At 41.1% G+C, this 26,800-nt stretch overlaps 1 long non-coding RNA gene across 2 annotated transcripts; it reads left to right on the forward strand.

Moving 5' to 3' along the window:
• The first annotated feature begins 21,571 nt into the window (after nucleotides 1-21,571).
• LOC120224117 lies at nucleotides 21,572-22,316 on the forward strand. Of its 2 annotated transcripts, none has more exons than XR_005526465.1 (2): nucleotides 21,572-21,654; nucleotides 22,002-22,316. It is a non-coding gene; the product is annotated as an uncharacterized LOC120224117 (long non-coding RNA). The 2 variants fall into 2 exon arrangements; XR_005526466.1 differs by having other exon boundaries at nucleotides 21,572-21,649.
• Nucleotides 22,317-26,800: the final 4,484 nt, after the last annotated feature.

The raw sequence follows: 26,800 nt of genomic DNA on the forward strand, positions 1-26,800 counted from the left end.
ACATAAAACATTTAGAACAGTGGCTGGACCAGAATAACTGCTAAATTAACATTATTATTATGAATTTTCTTAAGACTATTTGAAGTATTCTGAAACCAGAGCTGGTTTATAACTAATTATATACAATGCAACATGTAATATTTCAGACTGGGACATTTGAGTGCCTTGGCTCTAATATTACTTATGCAAACACTTCGTTGTCTGCTATATGGAAGATATTTTCATCTTTCTTGTTCTCCTTTGTGAAAAATAATTACCTAACATATTACTAGAACTCTCAGATATAATGATAGTGTTACCACAACTGCTTTGGGTCAAATACTTCTGCTTCATGTTAGAATGTGTGTGTTGGGATTGTGTAGACACATATATATTAACATGGCATCTATATATATATTTTTAGATCTACTCATACACTGGAATAGCAATGCTTCGATGTTCATTAGTCAGAATAGTTATAATATTAGGATGGAAGCTTATAATAGGAAAATAAAGATAAAAATCAATTAATAGCTATCTCTTAATTATCTTATCTTTACTCAGCCCTGAAAAGAAACTGGGATATAAGAAAAGAAAATTTGAGATAGTCTCTAGACTAAAACAGCTTACAGGATTAGCTGTAAAGACAATTGTGTAACAATTAACTGGCAGTGTAAAACTATAGGGAATTACATATAAAATGTGTTAAGTTGATGGTGAGCACCAACATATTCAGAAGAGAAGGAATTGGTATTATTTGAAATACTATAGGAGGCAAACATAGAAATAATTTCATTTCCACTTCAAAAATTAATAATGTTGTTTTTAGTATCCCACTGAAATTGCCTCCTTGCTATTCTTTCCTTATGTCTTCCACTTTCCATGGCCTTGCATTCCCTCTGGTTCATCTGGGGTGGGCGTGCCACAGGCTGAAGTGTTTGTACTCATGATTTAGACCCTTTTTGCTGCTTCTTATAAGTCTATCACAGATATTACCAGCTTGCAAGAGGTGATTTTATTGACTTGGCATCTGGCTTGTTTAACATGAGGTTATTTTTGAACTTAGGCACCTCTAGGACCAATGGAACATTGAGTTAAAAAAAAAAAAGAGAGAGACCAGATTTAATCAACTCTGAGGAAAAGAAATCAAAACTATACATGCATGGAGGTTCTCTGACAGGTGATGGCAGCTTGTAGCTTGAGCTTGCATAGAAGATAATGAGCATACTTTCTCTCGATCCCTAGAATATTTACTGTATCAGTTTCCTAAGACTTCCATAATAAATTATGACAGACTTGATTGTTTGAAACAGAGGAGATTTAGGGGCACCTGGGTGGCTCAGTCGGTTAGGCATCTGACTCTTGATTTCAGCTCAGGTCCTGATCTCAGGATTCAGGAGATCAAGCCCTGCCTCAGGCTCTGTGCTGACAACTCAGAGCCTGGAGCCAGCTTCTAATTCTCTCTCTCTCTCTCTCTCTCTCTCTCTCTCTCTCTGTTTCCTCCACTTGTTTTCTGTCTGTCTCTCAAAAACAATAAACATTAAAAAAATCCATAAATTTATTGCTCCATAGTTCTAGAGGCCAGAAGTCCAGAGATAAGGTGTTTGCCTGGCCGTGATCCATCTAAAGGCTCTGGAGGACCCTCTTCCCTTGGCTCTTTTAGCTCACGTGGCTTCAGGCATCCCTGTCTGTGGCAGCATAACTCCATCTCTGGCTCTGTCTTCAGCTGGCTTTCTCTGTGTGTTTCTCCTCCGGGAGTCCTCAACCCCAGTAGATACAGTGTGTCTTTTCTTCTTTTTATAAGGACATTTGTCACTGGAGTCAGGATCCATCTTGTTAATCCAGGGTGATCTCATCTTGAGATCCTTCACTTAATTACATCTGGAAAGACCCTTCTTCCAAATAAGGTCACAGTCACAGGTGCCAAGGATTAGGACTTGGACAAGTCTTTGGGGTGCTGAAGTTGAACCCTGTTCACACATTCTCCCTGCTTCTTAGTCCATGCAGGCTGTGGAGAGGAGCTGCTGTGTTGCTAGCACAGCCTTGCTGAAACCTGGATGCTAAATGGCATATGTGAGATTAAATGTCGGGGGGGGGGGGAAGGGGGGCTGGACTGAGTAATTTGCAGAATAACTTTAAAAACTTATGTTCTTCTCTTGCTGGGGAAGGTTTGTGTAAAGGACACAGTGGACATAAGAAGGAAAAACATTTTCTAGCCTCTATAATTCAAATCACTTCTGGTAAATTAACAAATTTATCAAGATAGTCACTGACTTTTTACTTTTGCCAAAATAGTTCTCTTCATTACTTGAGATACCATCTAGAACACGAGCTGTGAAATCTATATTTTTTTTCCTCCATTAGATACTAAACCTTAAGAGGAAGTTTGATTTCCAATGAATACTGTTCTTTCATTCAATACACATATATCTTATTGCCTAAGTATATATTGTAGGACAAGTCTGTCCTAAGTCTAGGGGGTGACAGACATGTTTACCTTGTTTCACCAACTGTATCTCCAGAGCTTGGCTCTGTACGTGATATATAACTTATTACTCAGGGGCACTTGGATGGCTCAGTCAGTTAAGTGTGTGACTATTGGTTTTGGCTCAGGGCATGATTTCATGGTTTCATGAGTTTGAGCCCCATATCGGGCTCTGTGCTGACAGCTTGGAGCCTGCTTGGGATTCTCTCTTTCCCACTCTCTGTCTCTGCCCCTCCCCTGTTCACAGTGTCTCTTTCTCAAAACTAAATTTTAAAAACTTTAAAAAAATAACTGATACTCAGCACTTTTGTTGGATGAGTAATGCTCTATGATGATCACATTTTAAAATAGATTAAATGGTATGTTTTGAGTCAAAATATAGCTACTTGTTATTGATTATACTCCAGTGTTGTTTCCCCGTCCCTAGCAATTTCACTCTTCATTGGGAAGTCTACAAAGCCATCTTGTTCAATTCTACATCTTTGATTTTGTTCTTCACAATATACGAAGAGAGATCAGGGAGGATGTCTTGTTGTTGTTTAGTGAAATTTTAGAGCGCCATAGACTCAAAAAACCTTGATTTATGTCCAGAATCTTACTAGTTTTTCACACTTGTTTGTGACCTTGGGCAAGTACTCAGTGTCTCTTATCCTCTGCGATCTCATATCTCTCAGCCATTCATTCAACAAATATTTATTGAGTTTCTGCCAGAGGCCAGGTACTATTCTGAGGACTGGACATAAAGCAGTGAATAATACAGACAAGAGTCCTTGCCCTTGGAGATTTCAACCTAGTGTAAGGAAGGAGATTATAAATACAAAAATAATAAACTGTTACAGTGCATCAGATGAGTACTATAGGGAAAATAGATCAAGAAGGGGATAGAGAACTTTGGAGTGGAGAGGTGATGCCGTTTTGAGTATGGTCAACAAAGGCATCGCTGAGCAGTGATATCTGATAAAGTCTGGAAAGGATGGTGGGTGGTGCCTGTAGCGGATCCTGTGGTGTGCTGGGCAAATCTTCCCTTCAGTGCCGAGGCACTCATTTCCAAAGCTTCTGGGGACTCCACTGAATCCTCTGGAAAATGCTCTTGACTGAGGAGAACTGCCTCCTCCGAGGTTGCACTGCCTTCCTGGGGCAGCCTGCATTTAAGCACTAGTTCATATGGAGTTATAAAGCTGGGTTCTCTTGCCTCAAGGCAGGACTATGTTTCTGGAAGTCACATGTCTGAAATGGGATTCCCTGGGCCAAAACTGAGGTGTCAGGTGGCCGTGTTCCTTTTTGGGAGCTCCAGGGGAGAATCTTATTCCTTGTGTTTTCCAGCTTTGATGACTACCCTCCTTCCTTTGTGGTGGCTTTCTTCATTCATCTTCAAGGACAGTAATAGTGAGGCCAGCCCTTCTGCCATCAGATCCTTCTGACCTGGCTCTTCTGCCTGCCCCTTTCCTATTTTTAAGGACCCTTATAATTACACTGGCTCTACCCAGTTAATCAAGAATCATCTCCCTATTTTAAGATCAGCTCAGTGATAACCTTAACTTCATCTGCTCCCTTAGCTCCCCTTTGTCACATAATACGACACATTCACAGGGCCTGGGGTGGGGTGAGGACATCTTGGGGAGGCCAGTATTCTGCCTACCACAGATGGGCACATGAACACTTCATCCATGCCAACATGGAAGACAAGCATGGGCACATATGCATAGAGGTAGGTAAATTTGATATTGGGAATTTAGGGAAGCTCTTTTCCAATGACTTCACTTTTCTTAGTAAAGTAGGAAGCAAGGTTAGTAGCTGAGAAGTACCAAAGGCTTGAGCAGAGAGAAGTTATGGAAGTCCTCTTCGAGTGGGGTGTGAGTTTGCCAGGACAGTAGCATCACTAGGCAGTACTGCAGGCTCTGACCTCTCCTACCTGCCTCATAGGATTGTTGTGAGGGCTGGAGTTAATGGTGTGTATAGAAGCAGTCTTTAGGGTGCCTGGGTGGCTCAGTCAGTTAAGTGTCCGACTTTGGCTCAGGTCATGATCTCCTGGTTCCTGGGTTTGAGCCCCGTGTCAGGCTCTGTGCTGAACACTTGCTCAGAGCCTGGGGCCTGCTTCAGATTCTGTGTCTCCTTCTCTCTCTGCCCCTCCCTGCACATGCTCTGTCTTACTCTATCTCTCAAAAATAAATAAATGTAAAAAAAAAAAAAAAAAAGAAGCACTCTTAAATGCTTGGCACAAAAGCTAACATCCAATGACTGCTTATCCTGGGTAGCTACTTCCTGGTCCATGTATTTTACATGTATGAACTAAACTAATCCTCAAAAAGACAAAGAGCTAGGTATTATTATTATTATTGCTGTCCCCATTTTACAGATGAAATGACTGAGGTCTTTTTTTTTTTTAAATGTTTTATTTATTTCTAGGAGAGAGAGAGAGAGACAGCGTGAGCAGGGGAGGGTCAGAGAGAGAGGGAGTCACAGACTGAAACAGGCTCCAGGCTCTGAGCTGGCAGTCAGCACAGAGCCCGACGCGGGGCCCGAACCCACGAACCGCGAGATCATGACCTAAGCGAAAGTCGGACGCTTAACCGACTAAGCCACTCAGGCGCCCCGAAATGACTGAGGTCTTAAAGCAGTGAAATGCCCAAGGTCCTACAGCTGGGGAAAGGCCGAGACAGGGAATAAACCCAGGCAGAAACTCAGACATTCCACTCTTCCCCATTACTCTTTTCTGCCATCCACCTCTTGTCTCTGATTCCCAGCCAGATTTTGTGTTCCTCCAGGAGTAAGACCTGCATCTTCTACTATAAGGAAATGCTGTTACTTCCTGCAGTTAACAGAGGCAGACAGTGAATATCCCTGAATGTATATAAGCATGGTGACAATAGTAAAAATAGTTACTAGTTACAAACATAAATCTTGAGAGCACCATTTGAGTCCTGCTTCAACCATCTACTAGAAATGCTGTGTAGTTAGCAAGTCTAAGCCTCAATTTCGTCATCTGTGAGATGGAGATAATATCTCCCTCCAGGGGTTGCTGAGAGGTTGAAAGGAAACTATGCACAGACCAACCCTGTGCCTGTCGCTAAGAAAGTACTCATAAGCAGGAAGGGCTATTTTCATAAATAAATGCTGTGTTGAGAAGGAGAAGATTTCTCATCTTAATGCCAAACAAAGCTCTTCACATAGTCCTACACCAGGACCTTGCTTGTCCTCAGGGCCCGCATAGTTTGGGAGTTTATTCTCCAAAACCAAATCCTTCACCGTTCCTTCTCTCTATGCTTCATTTTCCACAATGGAACTCCAGTGAGTGTAATTCGAGGTCGGCCAAAATACAAGTTTGCTGCAAACTCAGGACATCGTATTGTAGCTCTTAGCTGCGGTGAGGTCATTTATGGGTCCCTGGCCTCATTTCTCAGTTTAATGGGACATAGCTTAGCACATCCATCAGCCTCTCTCAGTCACCTGTAGTTTTTCTTCCCATCCCTTCATTCATTCGTTTATCTCACTTATATTTATGAGTCAGGCCCTTCGCCAGGTGCCCTGAGCCAGCACTGTCTCCTTCCTCCCATCCTCAGCTCCTGCCCTGGGGTTTCTCCAAGTTTTAATTTCAAGTTCAGGCTGGAGAGCATGCCAGTGGCCTTGCTTCGTATGTCCCAGATTTCACACGGCTTACATAGGAGGGGTCCAGGGGCTTCACTTCCCTTGATGGAATCCTTCTCTTTGGATATTCCATATTGACTTCAGACAGTCCAACTTCACAGGGTACAAAGACATACTTTGTTTCCCTGTTCCGTTTTTTGAGAGGATTTTGTGAGGCTGCCCTTAGAGTAACTTTTGGTTGCTAGAATTTAAGTAAATGATGAATAACATTTTCCATATACAATCAGGGTTTTAGGAGGTACTTTTTAAAAATATCATTTGAAAGTGTTAAGTAGTATGTTTATAATAGAGATATTTTCTAGTTAGCACCACGTACCAGCTGTGTGTCAGACAGGACACTCAGCATGCTATATATTGACTTGCTTAACTCTCCCAATAGCTGCAAGGAAAACGAATTTATTATCTTTATTTTTTTCATTTGAGGAAACGGAAACTTGGATTAACAGATCACATCAAGGTCGTAACAGTAGTCACTTTCAGAAGGTTCCCATCTAGACGTTCAAGCTGTGACATTTGACTCCCAAGTCCTTGCCCTAACCCCAGGATTAGAGAGAGAGAAACCTATTATAGTAGAAAGCAAATAAAAGTCAGCAACTCTGGATCAGAAGCAAGGATTTTGTGGTAGAGTTTCCCAAGGCATAATATATGATCTGGTTTTCTCTTCTCCTCCCCAAAACTTCCCTCCCTCCCCTCCCTTCCCTCCTTTTTTTTCCTTTCTCTCCCTCCCTCCCTTCTGTCCTATCTCTCCTTTCCTCCTTCTCTCTCCTCTCTTTTCTTTCCAATTCCCCTTCGTTGCTCCACAGCTAACAGTGATAACATCCATATCCTTGAGGGGATCCCAGCCCCTGACACTCTCTTGACCTGGTCTGTCAGGGCCCAGGGGAGGACCTCACAGGAGCTGACAGAACATTTACTCACCTCTGAGTTCTTGCTTATGTCAGGGGGAGGACGCCAAGAGTCTTGACCTTGGCCCGGCACCAAGGCTAGGCGCTGTCAGCCTTGTGACCTTTTCCCAGCATGAGGTGAAGAGAGTTCAGGCCTGTGTCTTTCTCCTGTCAGCTCCAGCTTCATGATCTCCAGCAGATCCTCTGACAAAAAAAGTAAAAGCCTATACACGTCCCCTACCTCACCGCAAACAATAATTTTCAAGACAATCTGGTTAAAATTTGTAGACAGAAAAAAGTTAAGTGCAACCGAAAAGGGAGAGTCCTGATAAAGATGAGCCCGTAATAGCTCACTAAGCTGAAAACCTGACATCTTAGGGCCGCGTGTGCTGGGGTTGCTTCACGGATGTAAGACTTCTGCAAGAATAGTAAGTAAGTGCTTCTCTTTATATCTGCATTATCTAAATGGGCTCACATAAGAGATTCCCTATGGGGCCGAATTATAGTCTACCCAAGGAAGCTCTAGTTTCTCTCCCCAAATGCTGAAACTGACACACATAAGGAATAGTAATTTCTTTTTTTTTAATTTTTTAAAATTTCTAAATTTTTAAAAATTTTTATCGTTTATTATTAAGTGGTTTCCATATAACACCCAGTGCTCATCCCAACAAGTGCCCTCCTCCATGCCCATCACCCCCCTTCCCCTCTCCCCCAGTCCCCATCAGCCCTCAGTTCTCAGTATTTAAGAGTCTCTTATGGTTTGCCTCCCTCCCTCTTCTTAACTATTTTTTCCCTTTCTCCTCCCCCATGGTCCTCTGTTAAGTTCCTCCTGTTCCACATATGAGTGAAAGTATATGGTATCTGTCCTTCTCTGGCTGACTTACTTCACTTTGCATAACAGCCTGAAGTTCCATCCACGTTGCTACAAATGATCAGATTTCATTCTTTCTAATTGCCATGTAGTATTCCATCGTATAGATAAACCACATCTTGATCCATTGGTCCATTGATGGACACTTAGGCTCTTTCCATGTTTTGGCTATTGTTGAGAGTGCTGCTATGAACATTGGGGTACGTGTGTCCCTATGCATCAGCAAGGAGTAGTAGTTTTCAACCTCTGCTCTGGGCCCAGGGTCCCTATTATTAACTATACCCTGGAATTCCACATCTCAGTGGAAGAACTCAAGCATTTGAATATGTGATGATGGGAGAAATATGATGAAAGCCAAGAACGGTTTTGGAGAAAAGCGAAGTAAGACATCCATCATTAGAACTTTCAGGAACACAACTGTTAGTTACAAACTTTTTGCCGTCAGTTCCATCTCTGAAATTTCTGATGTTGTATTCATGGATATGTCAGGATTATCGAATAGCAACCCAACTTTCCTTTTGCTTGCTTTAGATTCCTCCGCTTCTGTGGTTACAGAGCTAATATTTGGAGAATTATGCCTTGCCTAAAGATGCAAGTAAATATGCTCCCCTTTATTTGCTTGAAAATTTATCTTCATTTTCTATTTTATTATTCTGTATATTTTATTTTAATTTTTGAGCAATTACATATCAATTAGTCTTTAAAAAAGATCTTTCACAACTGATGAGTTATTTTAATTCAGCGGCAGCTTTAATTTGTATACTTTTGATGGGAAATAATTTAAATAGTTTCCCTGAAAACAAAGTATGACTCTCACTATAAATAGCCAAGTAACCAGTTGCTCCCTTTGGCATTGAATTGGCTGGTAATTTAACATAGTGGTGGACAAATAAAACTTACTGAATATTGGTTGCTGAAGACGAGTGAAGATTAAAAATGCAATCAGCCATCCTATATGTTGCTTATCTGCTGTCCTCTGGCAAGCCTTAATCTCCATTGGCTAGAAATGAAGACTAAGAGTTAAAAGTTACTTCCTAAAGTAGGCAAGTAAGGCATGTATTAAACCAGTGTGGGTGTTTTTAGGTCTATTGCAGAATCACGTTTTAAATACTTTAATCTCAGCCCTTTTGGAAAAGTGCAGGTTTTCAATGAAAAGAGTAATTTTTTTCCAAACACATGAAAACAATGGTATGTGGTATGGTAGAGGTTTTCTGCACATAGGTTGGTAAGTACAAATTTCTTATGAAGAAAAACTCATGCAATTGTTTAACAGAGTGATAGAAAAGTGGATAAGCAAATACTTATGGTCTGAATACTTTCTAATCAATAAAAATGATAAAAAGTACAACTATTGTTACATGGTTACTATGTGTCCGGTGCCTAATTGCATTTTAATCAATGAGACATCTAATGAGGGAGGGACTGTTAGAATCCCTGTTATAGATAAGAAAACTGAGGGTTTCAGAGATACATGATTTGTGTCTGGTAATATAGCAATCAGAGGGTAGAGTCAGAATTTAACCCAAATTCTGTCTAAGAGATTATTTTTTTAATCATGATATTTACTGACTGTCAACCCACAATGCCTACGGAGCTTGGGTAAATCGTTCTGTCAGGGTCTGTGGGAACCTAGAGAGTGTATTTACCTTTGGAAATGTATCTGAGTCATTCCCTCCAGAGCCCTCATCTTTTTGCTAGTCTAGGATGTATGTGGGCTTTGGCATTCAAATGGCCCTGACATAACTCTTCCTGTCCTTCTGCTAAACTGAATCATAGTGAGGACTCTTCGATGCCCTCTACTAGATACTGTTCCAGTGGTTTCTTTACAGCTACTGTACCTCAAAGGAGCCCTGCAAGCTTGCTTCAGAGGAAGCCTTTGGAGGTAGTAGGGGGAACAACAGGAAATACAATTTTAGCAGAAAGCAATGGGTTATGCTTCAGTTGAGTGTGGCAATACTGAAATGAGAAAGTGTCCTGAACCATCCAAGGAAACGATGGGGGCAAAGGCATGGGTCACCACCTGGGGGCATCTTTCACAGCTGGTAGAATAGGTGCTTGATTGAGCTTGCACTATGTCTGCAAAACTGGACTAAGTGACACAGGAAGACACAAAAGGGACCGGAAATCTTGGCTCTGCTGCAGGGAGTGTTTTAAGAGACTGATTTCTGACAAAACCACCAAGTCTAACATATTGAAATCATGATGTTGCCTTTGTCAAAGTAGTCACCTTAGTGATCCATGCACTCATTTCCGCAGTGCTGCCAATGCTCTGTTGCAAAAGCCCTTTGAAAATGACTTTCAGAATTATATGGAAGCATACAAGGAAATCTGACTCCATTCAGAGCAGGCCTCAGTCTTATTACCCACCTTAGTCACCTGCCTAGCCTTGGCCCCAAACTAATTTGATATGTTTGCAATAATCAGTGCTAACATTCAAGGACAAAGGCTTTCTGCCATCGTGGGTATGGACAGGAGTGCCTTATGCACCAGTTGGCAATTCCTAAGCTTGTCTTGGTATTCTCTGTAATGATGAGCTCGTCAGCCAGCCTAGCATACGTATTCAACCAAAGTTTATTGACTTGAATTGGAAAATAAACCAAAAAATTTTTTTGAGATGCTGGTATCATTGGAATAACTTAGTATCTTAAACAAATGCTTGTCATCAACAAGCTTTGAAATTTATATTTATAATTTTATATCAATTATTTGATATCTCCCTGCATTATCTCATTATAACCATATGTGATTAAAATTAGGCAAAAAACCTTTAAAGCCTCTATGCTATGAATGTCTCCCTGAGTCTTTTTGTTGTGCTTAAGAGTTGCCCTTATTGGGTCCAAAGATGATCTGGTAAACAGTGGTGATAATTGATGACAGTTTTTGAGCACTCACTTCATACTAGGCCTTGTTTTAATTATTTTTAAAAATTTTTAGAGTTTTATTTACATATTTATTTTGAGGGAGAGGAAGAGAGAGAGAGGGGAGGGACAGAGAGAGAATCCCAAGCAGGCTCTGCGGTTCTCATGCAGAGCCTGGTGTGGGGCTCGACCTCAAGAACGGTGAGATCATTACCTGAGCTGAGGCCAAGAGTCAGACACTTAACCGACTGAGCTTCCCAGGTGTTCTGGCCTTGTTCTAATCATATACCATGTATTCTCATTCAATCTCCATAACTACTGTCATGATGAAGAATGTCATTAGTCTTATCTTCTCATTCTGGAGACAGGAAGACTGAGACTCAGGGAGTGACCTGCGTAAAATTCTGTGACTGACGGATCTGTTACTCAGGGAGAACCCCTGCCTTCCTTATTCTCCTCTTGACTGTTACAATGGTGTGTGCAGTAGGTGCTCTGTTAGAAAAAAAAAACTAAACTAAAAGTTTAGTGTTTTATTCTATTTTCATAAATAATTCATATCCCTCACATAGCACCTAGCCCCTCACATAGCTCACATAGCAAATGTGAGCCTAAAAGTCACCTGAACTTGAAGGACCAGAAAGTTGATGCTTTGGTGCATGTCATTGTAGGTGTTTAGTTTTTGTTCATATTTCATGCCCTGCAACATTCACTGTGCCTGGTGATTGCCACAGAGGCTGTCTGTGAAGTCACTGCAAAAGCAGATGTAACTCTCATAGTTACTCATCACTGTCGTCAGAGAAAACCATCTGCATAAGTTCTCCATCTATTTTGCTTTTCTGTGATTTTATGACCAGGGTGGTGTTTCCTCTTAAGACACATGGGCATTTCCTTTTGGCCTAAACATGCTTCCTCATCGTTTTCACCACAGAGGGAAGGGGAGGAAAGAAGAGAAACCCGCTTTTCTTGTTACCTGTGATGGGCTGGCTTTTGTGTTCAGCAATTGAGATTCATTCATTTCATCCATAAACAGCCTACTACAGTTCCTCATTGCATGGACCAGAGTGCTGGGACTCTAAGAAGGCAACTAAGAATGCAGAGAATCTGTGACAGAGCTCAGATGGTGTGCTAAAAGTTACGACTCCAAACCCCAGTTCTCCTACATCTTGTGGCCAAGACTCCTGCATTTCTTCTGATGAGCCAATAGCTGGGATATTGGCCCAGCTCTGCTAAATAAATTCAACCCCCACCTGTGTGCTCAATTTCCCCCAGCTACCCGTAAAATTGAATATCAGTGCATATTTAGCATCACTCCCGGGTCCCAAGATACCCTACCCTAGGGCACTGTAGTGGACCTCTCTGGCCAGAAAAATAAGTTCCAGAATTGATCAAGGTTACCTGAGTGCAAGAGATAAAAAGTCTTGGAAGCAGCTTTTAGGGAATAGGCCCAGAGTCCCCATTACTCACTCTCACAGTGTTCAGACACTCCGTTTGGTACACCTCTGTCCCGTACAATGGGAAAAGTTGAATGTGATGGTCCTAAATTCTTTCTGATTTCTGCAAGCTTGAAGTTAGACCTTACTTCAGAATCCTTCCCTTTGTCTTCAGCAGACTTCTATGGTACATGCTGCTCAGAACCATATACTTCACAGCTCCTTCCTCTAACACATTCTAGCCTTTAGCCTTCTTTATGAGTACCGGCAGTACTTGGTCCATGACCCTGGTTCATCCCCAGCAGAAGAAGGAGCTCTCTGCTAAGGCTGGCTGCCTCCTCTATGTCTGATTCTGTATAGTTGATAACATCCCCAGCCATCAATATAGGGAAGTTCTTCCTTATGTCTCACTCCAAGTCTCTTTCTACATCTCTTAGCTAATTTTAATAAATATGAGTAGTGTGAAAAAGGGAAATGTGAGAAAAAGGGAATTTCTCTGCCAGGTGATCTGTTTTTTCTTTAAATAAAATCACTCTTAAAAAAATAATTAAGGCCACCTGGGTGGCTTAGTTGGTTAAGTGTCTACCTCTTGATTTTGGCTTAGTTCATGATTTCACAGTGAGTTGGAGCCCTGTGTCAGGCTCCATGCTGACAGGGTGGAGCCTGCTCAGGATTCTCTGTCTCTCTCTTTCTGCCTCTCCTCAAAAATAAAGAAATATTTTAAAAAATCATCATTAAATGCTTGTAAATCTTAGAAACCTCTTAAAACACAGCATGTACTCACTTCAAACACAGACCTCAAGAAATGTCTTGATACCAAGAGAAATATCTGGAAGTCATGCCTTCCATATATTCTTTTCAAATCCAAATGGAATCACCACCCTTTTAATAAATGCTCACTGAGTCAATGTGAGTCTACCTTGACTTCAGCCTCCTGAATAGCAACATGCATTGCAATCTTAGGGCTACAGAGAAAGCAAATTTTGGTATCCAGCTCCGAGTTCAAGTTTTGTATCTTCCCTTGTCAGTTGTGAAGCTTTGGGCAAGTCTCTTAACTGATTTGAGTCTCAGTGGCCTCCTCTATGACATGAGGGTAACACCCTTTCTTACTAATAAGGTTGAAACAATAAACTACTAAGGCAATGCTTGGGATAGTACTTTATAAATGTTAGGCAGAAGCCAAATGTTTTCATGAGAGCATTTTGAAAAGAGTCCTCTGAGCCACATCTGAAAGTTACGGGAGACTGTGGGATACTCAGACTCCAGATCACTCTGTCAGGGTTTGAACTGCCTGCTCAACCTCTGACTAGCGGTGTGACTTCGTGTGTATAAAACCTTTCTGAACCTCACTTCTCACATTTCTAACACAGGGGTGACAATAATGGTTCTAAACTCTTGGAGTTGTGACAATTCAGTGTAGTTGGTTAGCACAGGGTAAGTGCTTACTCAGAACTGCCCAGTATAAGTATTAATATCAGTCTTTACCACGGTGATATGCATCAAATTGCATCAGACTGTAGCAGTGACTGAGTGTTAACTTCCTATGTTTCTGTCTACTGAGCAAATTTTAATCCCCGGTTACTTAGAGTAGTCTTGTGTTCTATTTTCACTTCTTTTATAAAGGGCAATTTCTAATTGCCTCTATATCTACATCTGGAATACATTTTGTGCAGCTCTGCCTTTATTGTCTTATGTGCTGGAGATTCTGATAATCGGTGGGCACTTTTTCCCGGAGAACTTCATTCTTCTAGAATACTTGATTGCTTCACACACATCATTGAGAAAGCAAGAACTTGCCGCCAGCCTGAGCATTCAGTGGATGTCAAGCTGCCTGGGGAACAGAGGCTGAGTCACGCCTTGCCTGTGATGAGTGTGTCTGTCCACGTAAGGTCTACTTCCCGTCTTGAGCCCTGCGCTTCGCCAAGGAAGAGTTGCTGTGCTGGGAGGGAAGTTTCCTATGTCCTAGGCGGAGGGAGAGGAGCGTGTTGTGAACCAGCTGCCATGAAATTGAATTACAGGTGTCGTATTCTTCCAGCCTTAAATTGCTCCATTTTACCATGGGCCTTTCTGTTTGTTTGGAACAAATAACTGCAATTTACTAGGATGCTAAGAGATGAGAGGAGGAGCAGTCAGAGGTTGTTTAAGGTTTCTATAATGATGGAAAATTACCCCTATCCATTTCAAGTACGGTTTCTCTCCCAAGCCACCACATTTAAATGTGAAGAGAGGAAATGCCTCACTTTTTAATTCTCTTCTCTGAGCACAACTCTCTTTAAAGGCGCTCCAGGTTTCTCTAATGTTCTTAACCACACACCCAATCAGTTTTATTTATTATCCTGTGGAATAGGTTCAGTAATGACTTCTGACGCGGCCAGGAGTGAATGGACAATTTGCTTTCACTGCCTCCATCTCCTCAACCCATTTCCTCTTAATTTGGTGGAGATGGTGTGGAGCTTCTGGAAATAGGAGTCACACAGACACTTTAAGGAGGAAAGCTCCAAGACGCCTTTTTTCTTCCTCATAATTGAACATTGTCAGAAGTGATTTCTGTGTCTCGCCTTCTTCCTTCAGTGCATTTTAGCTTCCCAAGGAGCGTTCTTGTTTTCTTTTCAAGCAGGACCGTAAATAATTATAATTTGTTTCCCTGGGACTATTCACAGACGGGTAACTGCCTCAGTGTTACAGGATGGCGGGCTGGGGTGGTGGAGGTGATTGTGATCATTTTCGTGCAATACAGTCATGAAAGTGATCATCATTTTCTCAGAGCCGAGCCAAGGCAGTGTAGGCGGTTGATCAAAATATGTATTTTGTGTGGTGGTTCTAAATTTAAAGATAAATTGTTGAGTTTTCCAAATGGTAACAGTCTGTCAGTAGTATTTGAGACATTTCTAATGAAAGGACACTTGGATTAGGTGGGGGATTTTCTTCAGTTGTAAGGCGCAGCATGTTGATGCTTTTGGAATCTATTCTTGGGATACTAATGGTTTTAGTAATTTCTTTTGCTATACAAATGTAAATGAACCCATTCTTTTTGTAAAATTCCCCATAATAAAGAACTGAGGGATTTTATGCTTTGATCTCCACCCTTCAACCTATTCCTTGCCCCATCATTACTAATTAGGCTTGTGTGTGTGTGTGTGTATGTGTGTATGTCTTCCAGATGTTTTTGCATGAATGCATATATATAAATTAGTGCAGACAGTAATACATAGTTTTGCTTTGTGATTATTTGAAGCAAATGGGGGCATATTTTATTATTTTTTTCATTTTTTCATTTTTTTTTTTTACTTAACGTATTTTGTAGCTGTATCCACATCACTAAGTATAGATCCAGGTCATTCTTTATAAGAGCTGATTATTTTTCCATGTTATGGTTGGAATATGGATGGAATATGTTACTTAACATATTGATGGACATTTAAATTACATTATTTTACATTTACAAAAAATTATTGCTATGAACATCTGTGTATTTAACTTTTAAAAAAACTTTTAAATGTTTGTTTATTTTTGCGAGAGAGAGGGAGTGAGCATGAGTGAAAGGTGGGGAGGGGCAGAAAGAGAGGGAGACACAGAATCTGAAGCAGGCTACAGGCTCTGGGCTGTCAGCACAGAGCCCAAAGTGGTGCTGAACACCAGATCCTGAGATAGTGACCTGAGCTAAATTTGACCACTTAACCGGCCTGAGCCACCCAGGTACCCCGGCGTATATGTCTTTTTATGCATATAGGTGCTAGATCTCTAGATGTGCAGTTTTTATTGCAACATTACATTTTTGTAAACTACTGGCTGGTCATCGTTATGATGGACTAAAGATGGCTTATGTAGACAGTGCTAACAGAAAGTTGCAAAAGCATGTGAATTTTGGCTTATGGGGCTGCGTTGGGCAAAGGTGGCCTATTAGAATTAAAACATAATGGTGATTTACAAGTGTTTGTGTGTGAGAAGCCCTACAGAGCTGAATCCGCACACTTCACCTGTGAGAGAATTGTGAACATTAGGTAAATTGTGAAAAAAAGATAAATAAAAGAATCCATGGGGTAATCAACTTTTGGATAAATGAGTGTGTTTTTAAGAATGGTTGAGGGACACTGAGATTGGATTGTGTTAATATATTAGGCAGAGGAAGTGCAATGTGAGGATCACGTGGTTGATGTATGGCAATGATATATGGAGACAAATAGCCTGGGTTTGAACCCTTGGCTCAGACGTAGGAGACTTTGTGGCTTCTGGTCACTTGCTATTTCTCACCTTCTTTACAACACAGTTAACTCTAACCTCTTGGAGTGGCCGGGAGTATAATAGGAGCTAGTGTATATAAAATATCTATCATCGCCCCTGTCGCCCAGTAGGCCGTCAACATTATACTGTTTAGAAAGTATTAATACTCTAAACACTAACAACCACTCTCCTTATAATGTTAGCCACGTCACCTTCCTCTCACCAAGCCTCCTATGTGCATAAAAATAAAAAGGGAGCCAGATTGGATAATCTCAAATATCCATTTCAGTTTTTCTATTTTCCATCAAAAGGACTGGTTCGTGGGGCACCTGGGTGGCTCAGTCGGTTGGGCACCCAACTTTGGCTCAGGTCATGATCTCACGGTTCATGGGTTCGAGCCCCGCATCGGGGTCTGTGCTGACAGCTAGTTCAGAGCCTGGAGCCTGTTTCAGATTCTGCGTCTCCCTCTCTCTCTGACCCTCCGCTGCTCACGCTGTTTCTCTCTGTCTCTCAGAAATAAATAAAACATTAAAATAAATTTAAAAAAAGGACTGGTTCTTCCTTTTGAAAAACTGAAAGTTTGTTCATTGTTTTTGTGAGCCTTTTAGTTAACAGGACGCAGACACAGACACAGACACACAGACACACACACACACACACACACACACACACACAATGTAGATTAGATTGACAACCCAGAAGTCTCAGCCCTTGCAAAGCAGAGCCTCAAAACAGTCAAGGAGTGACAGTCCCAATCTAGAGGATTCTGGGCTTGAGAGATTCCCTTTGCCCAGGACAAAAGATGGTCTGGTAAAAGAGACTCCCCCTCTCCTCTTCCAACCTTCATGCCTTTCCACCCTTTAGCTGTCAGGGTGACCATAGTATTTCATGACACAGTGGACCATAGTTTATTTAGCATATGGATGAATATTTGAATTACATTTTTGTGCTCTGAGAAAAAATATGCTGTGTGAATGTCTATGTCTTTATATTCCTGTGTGTGCCAGATCTCTAGGGTAGACATAATAAGCTGTGTCTCTCCCAGTGGGTGTTGCTTGGGCAATAACCATTAGTCTCTCCTTTATAACAACAGAGAAGCAACTATCATTTATTAGGGCATTTATATTCCAAACAAATTTGTTCATTCGTTAGCTGACAGTTACTTATCGGATGTGATGTATGTGTTGAACACAATTCTAAGTGCTGGAATTGTAAGCAATAAACAAAATAAAGTTTCTGGCCTCATGAAAGATCCATTTTAGTGGAGAGTCCCAGAAAACAAATAGATATATAACAGATACTAAATTTTTCTTAATGCAAATTGGTATGAGGGAGAAAAATGGATAGTGATGAGGGAAGCTAATTATAGAGGGTTGCCAGATAGGACCTCACTGAGGACTGTGATTTGAGCATTCATTTGAGTGATGTGAATATATCATAGATTTTACACACACACACACACACACACACACACACACACACACACACACACTTATGGGTAGGGAGATTTAAGTATATATTAGACATGTTTTTCTGTAGCAAGTAATGGAATATCCATCTAACAGTGACCTAAACAAGGAACAGTTAATTTTTCTAACATGACAAGAACTCTGGGGAAGTTCTTTTTTCTAACAAGACAAGAGGCTCCTGGGTCTGGTTAAGCAGCTCAGTGACATCAAGGCTGGCAGCTCTGAGTTTTCCTCCGCCTTCTCCGATTGGCCTCAGTGAGGCTTTCACAGGTAGCGTGTCTACATTCCAGGCAGGAATGAGGGAAAAGGAGACACACCTGCTCCATCGGTCCCTTTTATCAGGAAAGAAAGCAGACTGGTCAGATGCCCCTCTGCTGTTGGGATGATCAGTGTCCTCGGGCTGCCCATTGGTGTGAAGAAGACTGAGGCAGCGAGTGTTTAGTTCTTACAATCTCTCTAGTAGAAGAAAGTAAGGAAGAAAGTGGAAGGGAGTGCTGGCTTCGTGCTTACTCTGCCATGAGTTACATCCCCGGTGGCCCAGCTCTGGTAAACCAGGTCTGTCTGGCAGCAGAGTTCTATTTTTCTATCTGTCTAATCCATCTTTGTCTCATTCCTTTGGAATGGTCATTGTCTCTTACAGGATCTAAAGGAGGTGACTAATGTCAGTGACAGCTCCTTCCGAAGCACTAGCAGCAGCACCAATGGTTGCTGTGTGGCTAATGTTTGTACTCCCCCTCTCTGTTCCTTCAAGTATAATTTCCAGGTTTTGAAATTTGTCAGGACCAACTCTTCCTCTGATCAGTCTATTGTCTCGTAAGCATTTGCCTATAATTGATGTGCTGTTTGTTGCAGATCCAGAGACCAAAAAACATGCTTGCAGGTGCAATGTAGATACTGGATTACAGGGAAAGTACATTAATTTATCTTCTGAAGAAATACTGATATATTATTACTTGGGAGTTGTCCAGAGTCACAGAATCCTTCATACGTGTTGAGGGTGCTCCATTTTACAAATTGTTTTTATGTGTGTTGACTCATCTGCTTTGCATTCTTATTACCATTCTTACATGGGTAAAGGGATACCTAGAAAAAACTAAATGATTTCAGGTGTTAAAACACATTTAATATTTCCTAGTCATGTGTTCCTCACTCTTATAACAAATAAACAAACAAAAACACTTCTACTAAAGCAGATTCAATGACCTCCCTTCAAATAGAGGACTGCCTCGAATTCAGTCCTATATAGAAATTCTGAACTTGCCTCGGTTACATATAGAATCATCATTCTTGCAATCTATACATAATCATTTGCTCTACCCTACTCATGAAGCCCTTTAGAGTGAATGATTAGATCATCAAGTATTTAAAAAATACTTTCTGGCATTTTCTAATTGGAGGAAAGAATAATACATGTGAATTGTCAAAGATACAAATGATACAGAAATGTTTACATGACACAGTGACATTTCTCTTTAGTGCTAACTCCAAAATATAACTACCATTACGGATTTGTTTATATCCTTTCAAACGTTTTTCAGTAACTGCTTGCAACAGTTATTATTTTTGTAATTACTATTGTTACCATTATTAATGGAATATAATATTGTGTACAACTTCTGTTGTCTAACACTATAAATGAAAATATATTGTGATCTTTTCCATACAAGTGTTTCTACCTGTACCTCATTATTTTTAACAGTTATGTGGTATTTTTAAGAATGAATTACACTTCTTATAGCCAACCCCCTAATAATGGCCACTTCATCTTTTCCCAAAATGTTTAATATCAGAATAGGCATTCTTGAGCATTGCATGCATCTTTAAGCAGATATTTAGTATTTCCATAGGAATAACACCCAGACATGGTGTAGAAGGTAGGCGCATGGAAGATTTGTATAGATATTACAGGATTACCTTCCACCAGCAGTGCCTGAGTGCCTATTTCCTTACATTCTTACTAGCACTAGGTAGCATGCATTTTTAGTTCTTGTTAATCTTAAAGACAGAACAATTATATATTTATTTTAATTTGCATTAAATTAATTTCAGGAGTCTTTCATATAGTTGTTGGTCACTATTTCTTTTGTTGTCTTTATGCTTTTTGCCCACTTTTCAAGTAGGTTGTTTTATTTTTGGATGAATTGTTTTAGATATTTTAAGTGTTAACCCTACATGGGGCACCTCTGTTGTCAATCTGTTCTTGTCCCTCCTTTGTCTTTTGACTGTTTATTATGGTCTCTTGCCATCCCAATTTAAAAATATTTCTATAGTCAAATGTGTCCTCTTTTTCTTTCTTAGTTTCTGGCCTTATTACAGTGAAAAGTCAGGAACAGTCTGAGTATACAGTATTTTGAGTTGGAAATCTACTTGGCAGGGAGCTTTGAATGTGTGGGGCCTCGTCAGACTTGAGTAATTATCATTATGTGGCTGATATTTACCCACACCCATTTGCAGTGTAGTCCAAACCAGGATTTAATAACCCATAGCATATTTGCACAGACTTTCTCATTTTCTAACCATATAAAATTAGTTCTGAGAAATGAATGACTTATTTCTTTAATATAGTCCCCTTTGAGTCCAGCTATACCCTGAGAAGATTTTTAAGGGAGAGTTCATGGCTCAGTTACCACAGCCCAGGTGTAACTCAACTTTTCTGAAAGTTTCTGGCTCAAGTTTTACCCAGATGTTCTCTCTAATGAATGAAATTGTAGGCGCAGCCCAAACTTGTCAGTGGTGATGGGTTTTGTAAATGATGGGGATTGGAATGAAAATGGAAAGAAATGCCTTGGTATTTGACCATTCAACTAAATCAACAAGTTTCCCACACAATATGGACATAAATGGCACATGGAATGTGTAGAGTATTCTCTGATTATGAGTGTGGTCTTTGAAGTCCTGAAGGCCCAGCCTTGAATTCTGGCTTCTCCACTTAATATTTATGGAGGACAAGTTATTTGACTTCTCAAAGCTTCATTTTCCTTATCCATAAAACAGGGGCCGTATCTGTAATGGCCATCACCTAAAGATCACTTATTTTAGCATTTCTGATGTTTATTTCGCTGTTGACTGTAAAAATCTGGGTGATCCGTTTAAATGTTGGTATGCTCTGGCCTCAGGTGCAGGCACTGTTTAAAAATCATAGCAGATGAAAGTAAGAGAGGTGAATAAAAACTAAGTAAAAGTGCCATTAATTTGGCATTTTATAAGCAAGTTCTCTCTGGTGCTCAATTCATACTGTCTGCTAAAGTAGCCCAACTTCTCATTTTTATTTTATTTTTTACATCTCAATCTTTCGTGACTTAAAACTGATGACATCTGAATATTTCTGAAGCAGTTACTACATATTTATGAAGAACAGTTAATCTGTGCAAAAATAGAGAGAGAGGAATCATAAAATTTTAGAACTGAGTGATTTCAGGCTCACCTACAGTAGAGGAAATTGAGACTCAGTCAAGTTATGTTACTTGCCCAGCATCAAATATGAGTAATAATGATAAAAAGTAACTTATACAAAATTGCAGTGTAACATGGGAGGTCTTGAGTTGGTTCCTCTGTATCCCGTCTAAGGCTGAGGCACAGGGGCTAGGTGACTTTCTCTTCCACACACTGTTTCTGGAGGGTGTCAAGGGCCATCAAGGTGTCCAGGAAAGATGTTCCCACAGGTCACAATACATGGGTTATCCAACAATGTCCAGTGTCCAACACTACTCCACTGGCCAGCCAGCAGTGGTGAGTGATGGTGTGCAGGAAGTAGATATGGCGTTGCCTGCTGGACACAGCCTGGGAGCCCAGCTCCTAGAAGCCTCAGTGAGGTGATGAGCACTCTTCATGGTTAACATAGTAGATGGGATGTGGAAGCCTGCCTGTTCTCAGGTGTGTGGGAGACAGACAGGGTACCCCTGATGGGATGCCCCACAGAGAATGGAGATCTCTGGAGGGAGCCCCTCCCCCTTTGGCATGTGCCTTTGGGTCTGATCCTCCTTTTTAGGACCTCTCTGACTTCTCATCCTCCTAGGAACTCCCATCCCTCCTTTTCGGCCCAGGATGTCAGTTCTAGACCACAGTGGGAAACTTCTATGTTAGTAGATCCTCTCCTAAATCTATGAGATACCATCCATTGTAATCCATGACATATTTAATCCCATATCTAATCCACAAGATACCACCCATTCCCTGGGGCTGGCAGTTGACTCCTCTTCCTGGTCTCTATCCATTTCTGCTGTGTGGTCCCTTCTGGAGGAAATGACTGCAGACGGCCTCAGTGATGAATGAAGAGGGCACAAGAGAAAGAAGAGAATCCTGAGAACAAAAACACTTGTGTGTATTTCAACAGCATCCTCCTGTCCTCATCAACGTTGACATCCTCACCATCACCACAACCACCATCAACCAAGTACACTTAGTGACATCTTACTGTGAAATGGCTAGCCAGTATGATAAATACATTATATCATGCTATTGGAAATTCCCTATAGTGTTGGTCCTGTTATTTTCTCCATTTTGTAAGGGATAAAACTGAGTCTTATAGGGGTTAATAACTTGCCTAACACAGTGGTTCTTGATCAAGGGATATTTTGTGCCTAGGGGAATTTGGCAATGTTGGGAGACATTTTTGATTCTAAGGAATGGGAAGGTACTACAGGCTAAACACTACCATATACATAGCCCTCACAAGAAGGAATTTTCCAGCCCAAAATGTCAGTCATGCCCAGGTTAAGAAACCCTGGCCTAATATGGTACATTAGCAGGTTGAAGAGAGTTTTATTCTGAATGAGTAGAAAATATTGATCAAATCCTTGTGCTATATCCAGATAAGCATGTGTTATATCCTTATTAATCTGTTTATGTGATAAATTCTTTCAGTAGAATTTTAAATGTTAAAACCATCCTTTTGTTCCTGGGATCCATTCTGCTGAGTCCAATATGATGTCATTTATGTGAAAATTTTAAGCATACAAAAAATACGCATATTTTATGGACATTTACATATGTAGTACAGGTATTAACAAACCTGTAGGAGAGAGATACATGCCAATTTTAGAATATGGTCACTTCTGTGAAGGAAAGAAATGGAAATGGAGAGAGTTCTTTAATTGGGTATCACACCATTTTATTTCTTTAAAAATATATCTGAAGCACCATGTAAACATTTGTTGAATCTAGGAGTGTGCCCAGGATGCCTGACACTTTATTTTCTATATTGGATGATTTAAATATTTTATATTTGGAAAAATCAGTAAAAGACAGACCTAGAGCTAAAAAGAGCTAAAAAGAATTTTCAAAAAGTAGAAGTAACATGATCTAAATGGCTAACTAGCAAATCGAAACTAAATGCCAGACCCAGGATTCATAGTTAGATATCAATGTCTCTAGAGCCACCGGCACTAGCATACCATGCTATTCTACAGTGTCAGCCAGTAGTGCAGACTGGCTCATACTGGCTGGCCTGTAGTCTTCCAGGCACTGTTCTCTGTAGCTGATGTGTATTAACTCATTTAATCTGCCCCCAAATCCCACACAAGTACAGACTGTCCCCAATTTGCGATGTTTCAATTTATGGTTTTTCAACCCCATGATGGTGTGAAAGTGATACTAATTCAGTAGATACCATACATCATATTGTGAGTTTTGATCTTTACCAGGCTGGTGATGCACGCTGTATGATCCTCTCTCATGCTGTGGGCCCATGGCTGTGGCCACTCCCAGTTGGCCTCGAGATCACAAGGGTCCACAGCCAATGTGCTTCCAACCATTCTGCACCATGTGACCATTCTGTTTTTCACGTCCAGTACAGTATTCAGTAAATTACATGAGACATTCAACACTTTATTATAACATAAGCTTTGTGTTAGATGCTTTTGCCCGTCTGTGGGCTAATGTAAGTGTTCTGAGCACATTTCAGGAGGGCTAGGCTAAGCCCTGATGTGCAGCAGATTAGGTGTTTTAAATGCATTTTTGACTTAGGATATTTTCAACTTATTCTGGGTTTATTGGGACAGAACCCCATTCTGAGTCCAGAAGGATCTGTACTCTTATTTTCTTCTTGTTGTAGACAAAGACAGTGAGACACATGCAGAGCCCATGCCATTTGGAATATGTGCACTTAGTGTCATATGTTTCTTCTCTTCTCCAGAAGAGAGACCATGCATCAGGATTCACAAGGACTAAGGGACGAGTACTACATGCATTCTATGGGCACCAGCCTCAACAGTGCCTTCTCCTCATCTCATATTTTCATCAAGCACCAAATTTTCCTGAGTCCTCAAAGTGCCCTCCTCTGTCCACCTCTCCCTCCACTCTCCTCATCTCAGTTAGTGTTGTTCTTCATTTGTCTCTTGACAGCTCGCCTTGTCTTCCACACCCAATCAGAGTGTTTAAACTGCAGATTAGATTTCCTAACTCCCCTTCTCAGAGCTTCACTCGGTTCTTCAAGTAGGAAGACAATCTTCAGTGTAAAGATCAAGTATGATCTTAGGATATCAGCCCCTTTCTTGCCCTTCCCTTAGCTTTCCAGCGACTTGACTGAGCACCTTTACACTGCAGGGTCTTGACATGCATTGCCTTGGCATTGCCTCTGACCCCACGCCATCCACATCTCATGCCCTTGGCCAAGTTGTTGATTCCTGCCCGCTCTTTAATGTTCATGACAAGTATTATTTCCTTAGGGACTTTCCTATCTCTTCCAAATCTAGGTAGATCCACTGCTGTATGTCCCCCATAGAACATCATAATTATTTTTTTTAATTTTTTTTAATGTTTTATTTATTTCTAGGAGAGAGAGAGAGAGGCAGCATGAGCAGGGGAGGGTCAGAGAGAGAGGGAGTCACAGACTGAAACAGGCTTCGGGCTCTGAGCTGGCAGTCAGCACAGAGCCCGACGCGGGGCTCGAACCCACGAACCGCGAGATCATGACCTAAGCGAAAGTTGGACGCTTAACCAACTAAGCCACCCAGGCGCCCCCATCATAATTATTTTTTAAAGCTCTCACAAGTTTAAATAAACAACTCACTTTAAAGTTTGTTCAAATATAACCCTGTAACATGAATTCTAAGCCCATTTTTGTTTATTTATTTTTTAATTGCTGTATTCTCAGGACATAGTATATAGTCCCTGGCATGTAATTGGTGTTCAATTACTATATATTGAATAAGAGAAGGAGTAAGTGAGTAAGTGAGTGGAGGAATGCAATTTTCTCTGTTGGTGTCATCACAGGTTTGGGACAGGACTCAGCTCTTCCATCATCTGTGGCCTGAGTTTACCTCTTACCTGTGTCACCGTGCATGGATCTGAGGGATGAAAAGCTATTCTGGAGGGCCCACCAGGAAAGGGGGGTGGGGGCTACGGAGCCAAGTAATGGAGCCCAGTGGGCCAGGAAACCAAGGAGTTAAATGATCAAGGGTTACAGGTGAAGGAGGTTGTCTTCATGGGGGGTGGGAGGGGGAGGCGCCCCACAGAAAGCGGTCAGAGTGCCCACATCTATGAGAAGACCAGAAGGTCATTTGTATTTGGGGGTTCCAGTGGTGATTTCACTTGTCAGTACAACTAGTTCCAGACATTATCATGCATAACAATCACATTGTGCTTGCTAAAAATGCAGGTTCCTGAGCATCTCTAGAAAAAGATTCTGAACCAGAAGGATCAGACCAGATCCCAAATGTCTGCAGTGGAATAGTAAATTAAAGAATTGGGTTGGAGGGGGTTGAGTTTGGAGAAAATGAAAAACAGTCCTAAAATATTTGGCCAATTAGAAGTTTTGAACTAATGAAAACAGAGGTCATGGTGAACATCTTAATGATGTTATGGCAGCTATGTCCATGGAGTCCCTTTGAGCTGGAAGATGGTGCAGTTATCGCACCTATGAAATGTGTTCACCTGTTGTGCATGGTGATTCCTACTTTTAAGTCATCCACGAACAAGATTAATGTTGATCTTGCTCCTTCGTCTAGACTCAGAGCTCACATGGTATCAATAGCACTCCTAGCTTCCTGTCCTGACTCCTTCCTAATTAAGCTCTCAACCGAGATATCGTTAGTCTGCAAACCTGTAAATACAAGCATTTTGTGTTATTTTTATGAAAGTAATCTTCAGGAGCAGAACTGTTTCTTTAGAGACAATATGAGGGGGAAAAGTTGGAGTTAGAAAAACTGGGTTAAAGTAAAAAATGATAGAGCTACCCAGCTGCTTTAAGAAGACAGTGTATTTACAGCAAGAAAATCACTATTTAAAGACCTGGTTAAAAAAACCAGCCTCTCAGATGACCAATTAGACCATAAAGCTGGCCTCTTCCTGATTTCATTAGCATGTAGCACAGGGTGTCTCCTAGGGGACTTGTATTTTCTCAGACAGCCAGTGCTTCACAGCTGGGCTGGAAATGCTGCCACATTATTTTTGAATGCAAGAAACTTGTGATTCCAGACTCTCCCAGGATTTTAACTCTCTTGCCTGAACAGATTGACACAACAACAGATGGTCCACGTTGAATCATTGCAACTACCTTGGATATTAAAGATCAAACTCTTTGGAATAACAACTAGTGCATTAGGCTTTGTAGACGAGTGTCTAGTGTACGTACACCTAGAAAGGGGCGCTGCATTCTGGAGTAGCGCTGCGAACTTCTTACGGAGACACAATGCCCAGCGCATGGCAGTGCTCAATAAATGGGAGTCTCTGCATTACTGTTCCAACAGTCTCCGGGGAGGGTAGCTCAGGCTTTCTAGAAGCGGACCCTGAGGTGGGAAATTAGCATGTGGGACTTCCACTCAAGAGTGCCGTGGGATCATTACCTGTACAAAAGAGGAGAAAGGACTGAGCATTGAAAGAATTGCAAGGAGAAGCTGGGGTGGACTACAGTTTGCAAGAAGCCTTTGCAGATCCCATGGAGAGTGGGAAAGCTGGGATGCTTCACTGCAGTTATCCTTCGTTGGGATGAGGAAGCTGGATCTTAATACCCCTGCCTTG

This window comes from Hyaena hyaena, unplaced genomic scaffold (genome assembly GCF_003009895.1).
Source record: "Hyaena hyaena isolate Hyena2069 unplaced genomic scaffold, ASM300989v1 scaffold_1106, whole genome shotgun sequence".
In the NCBI taxonomy this organism is placed as follows: domain Eukaryota; kingdom Metazoa; phylum Chordata; class Mammalia; order Carnivora; family Hyaenidae; genus Hyaena; species Hyaena hyaena.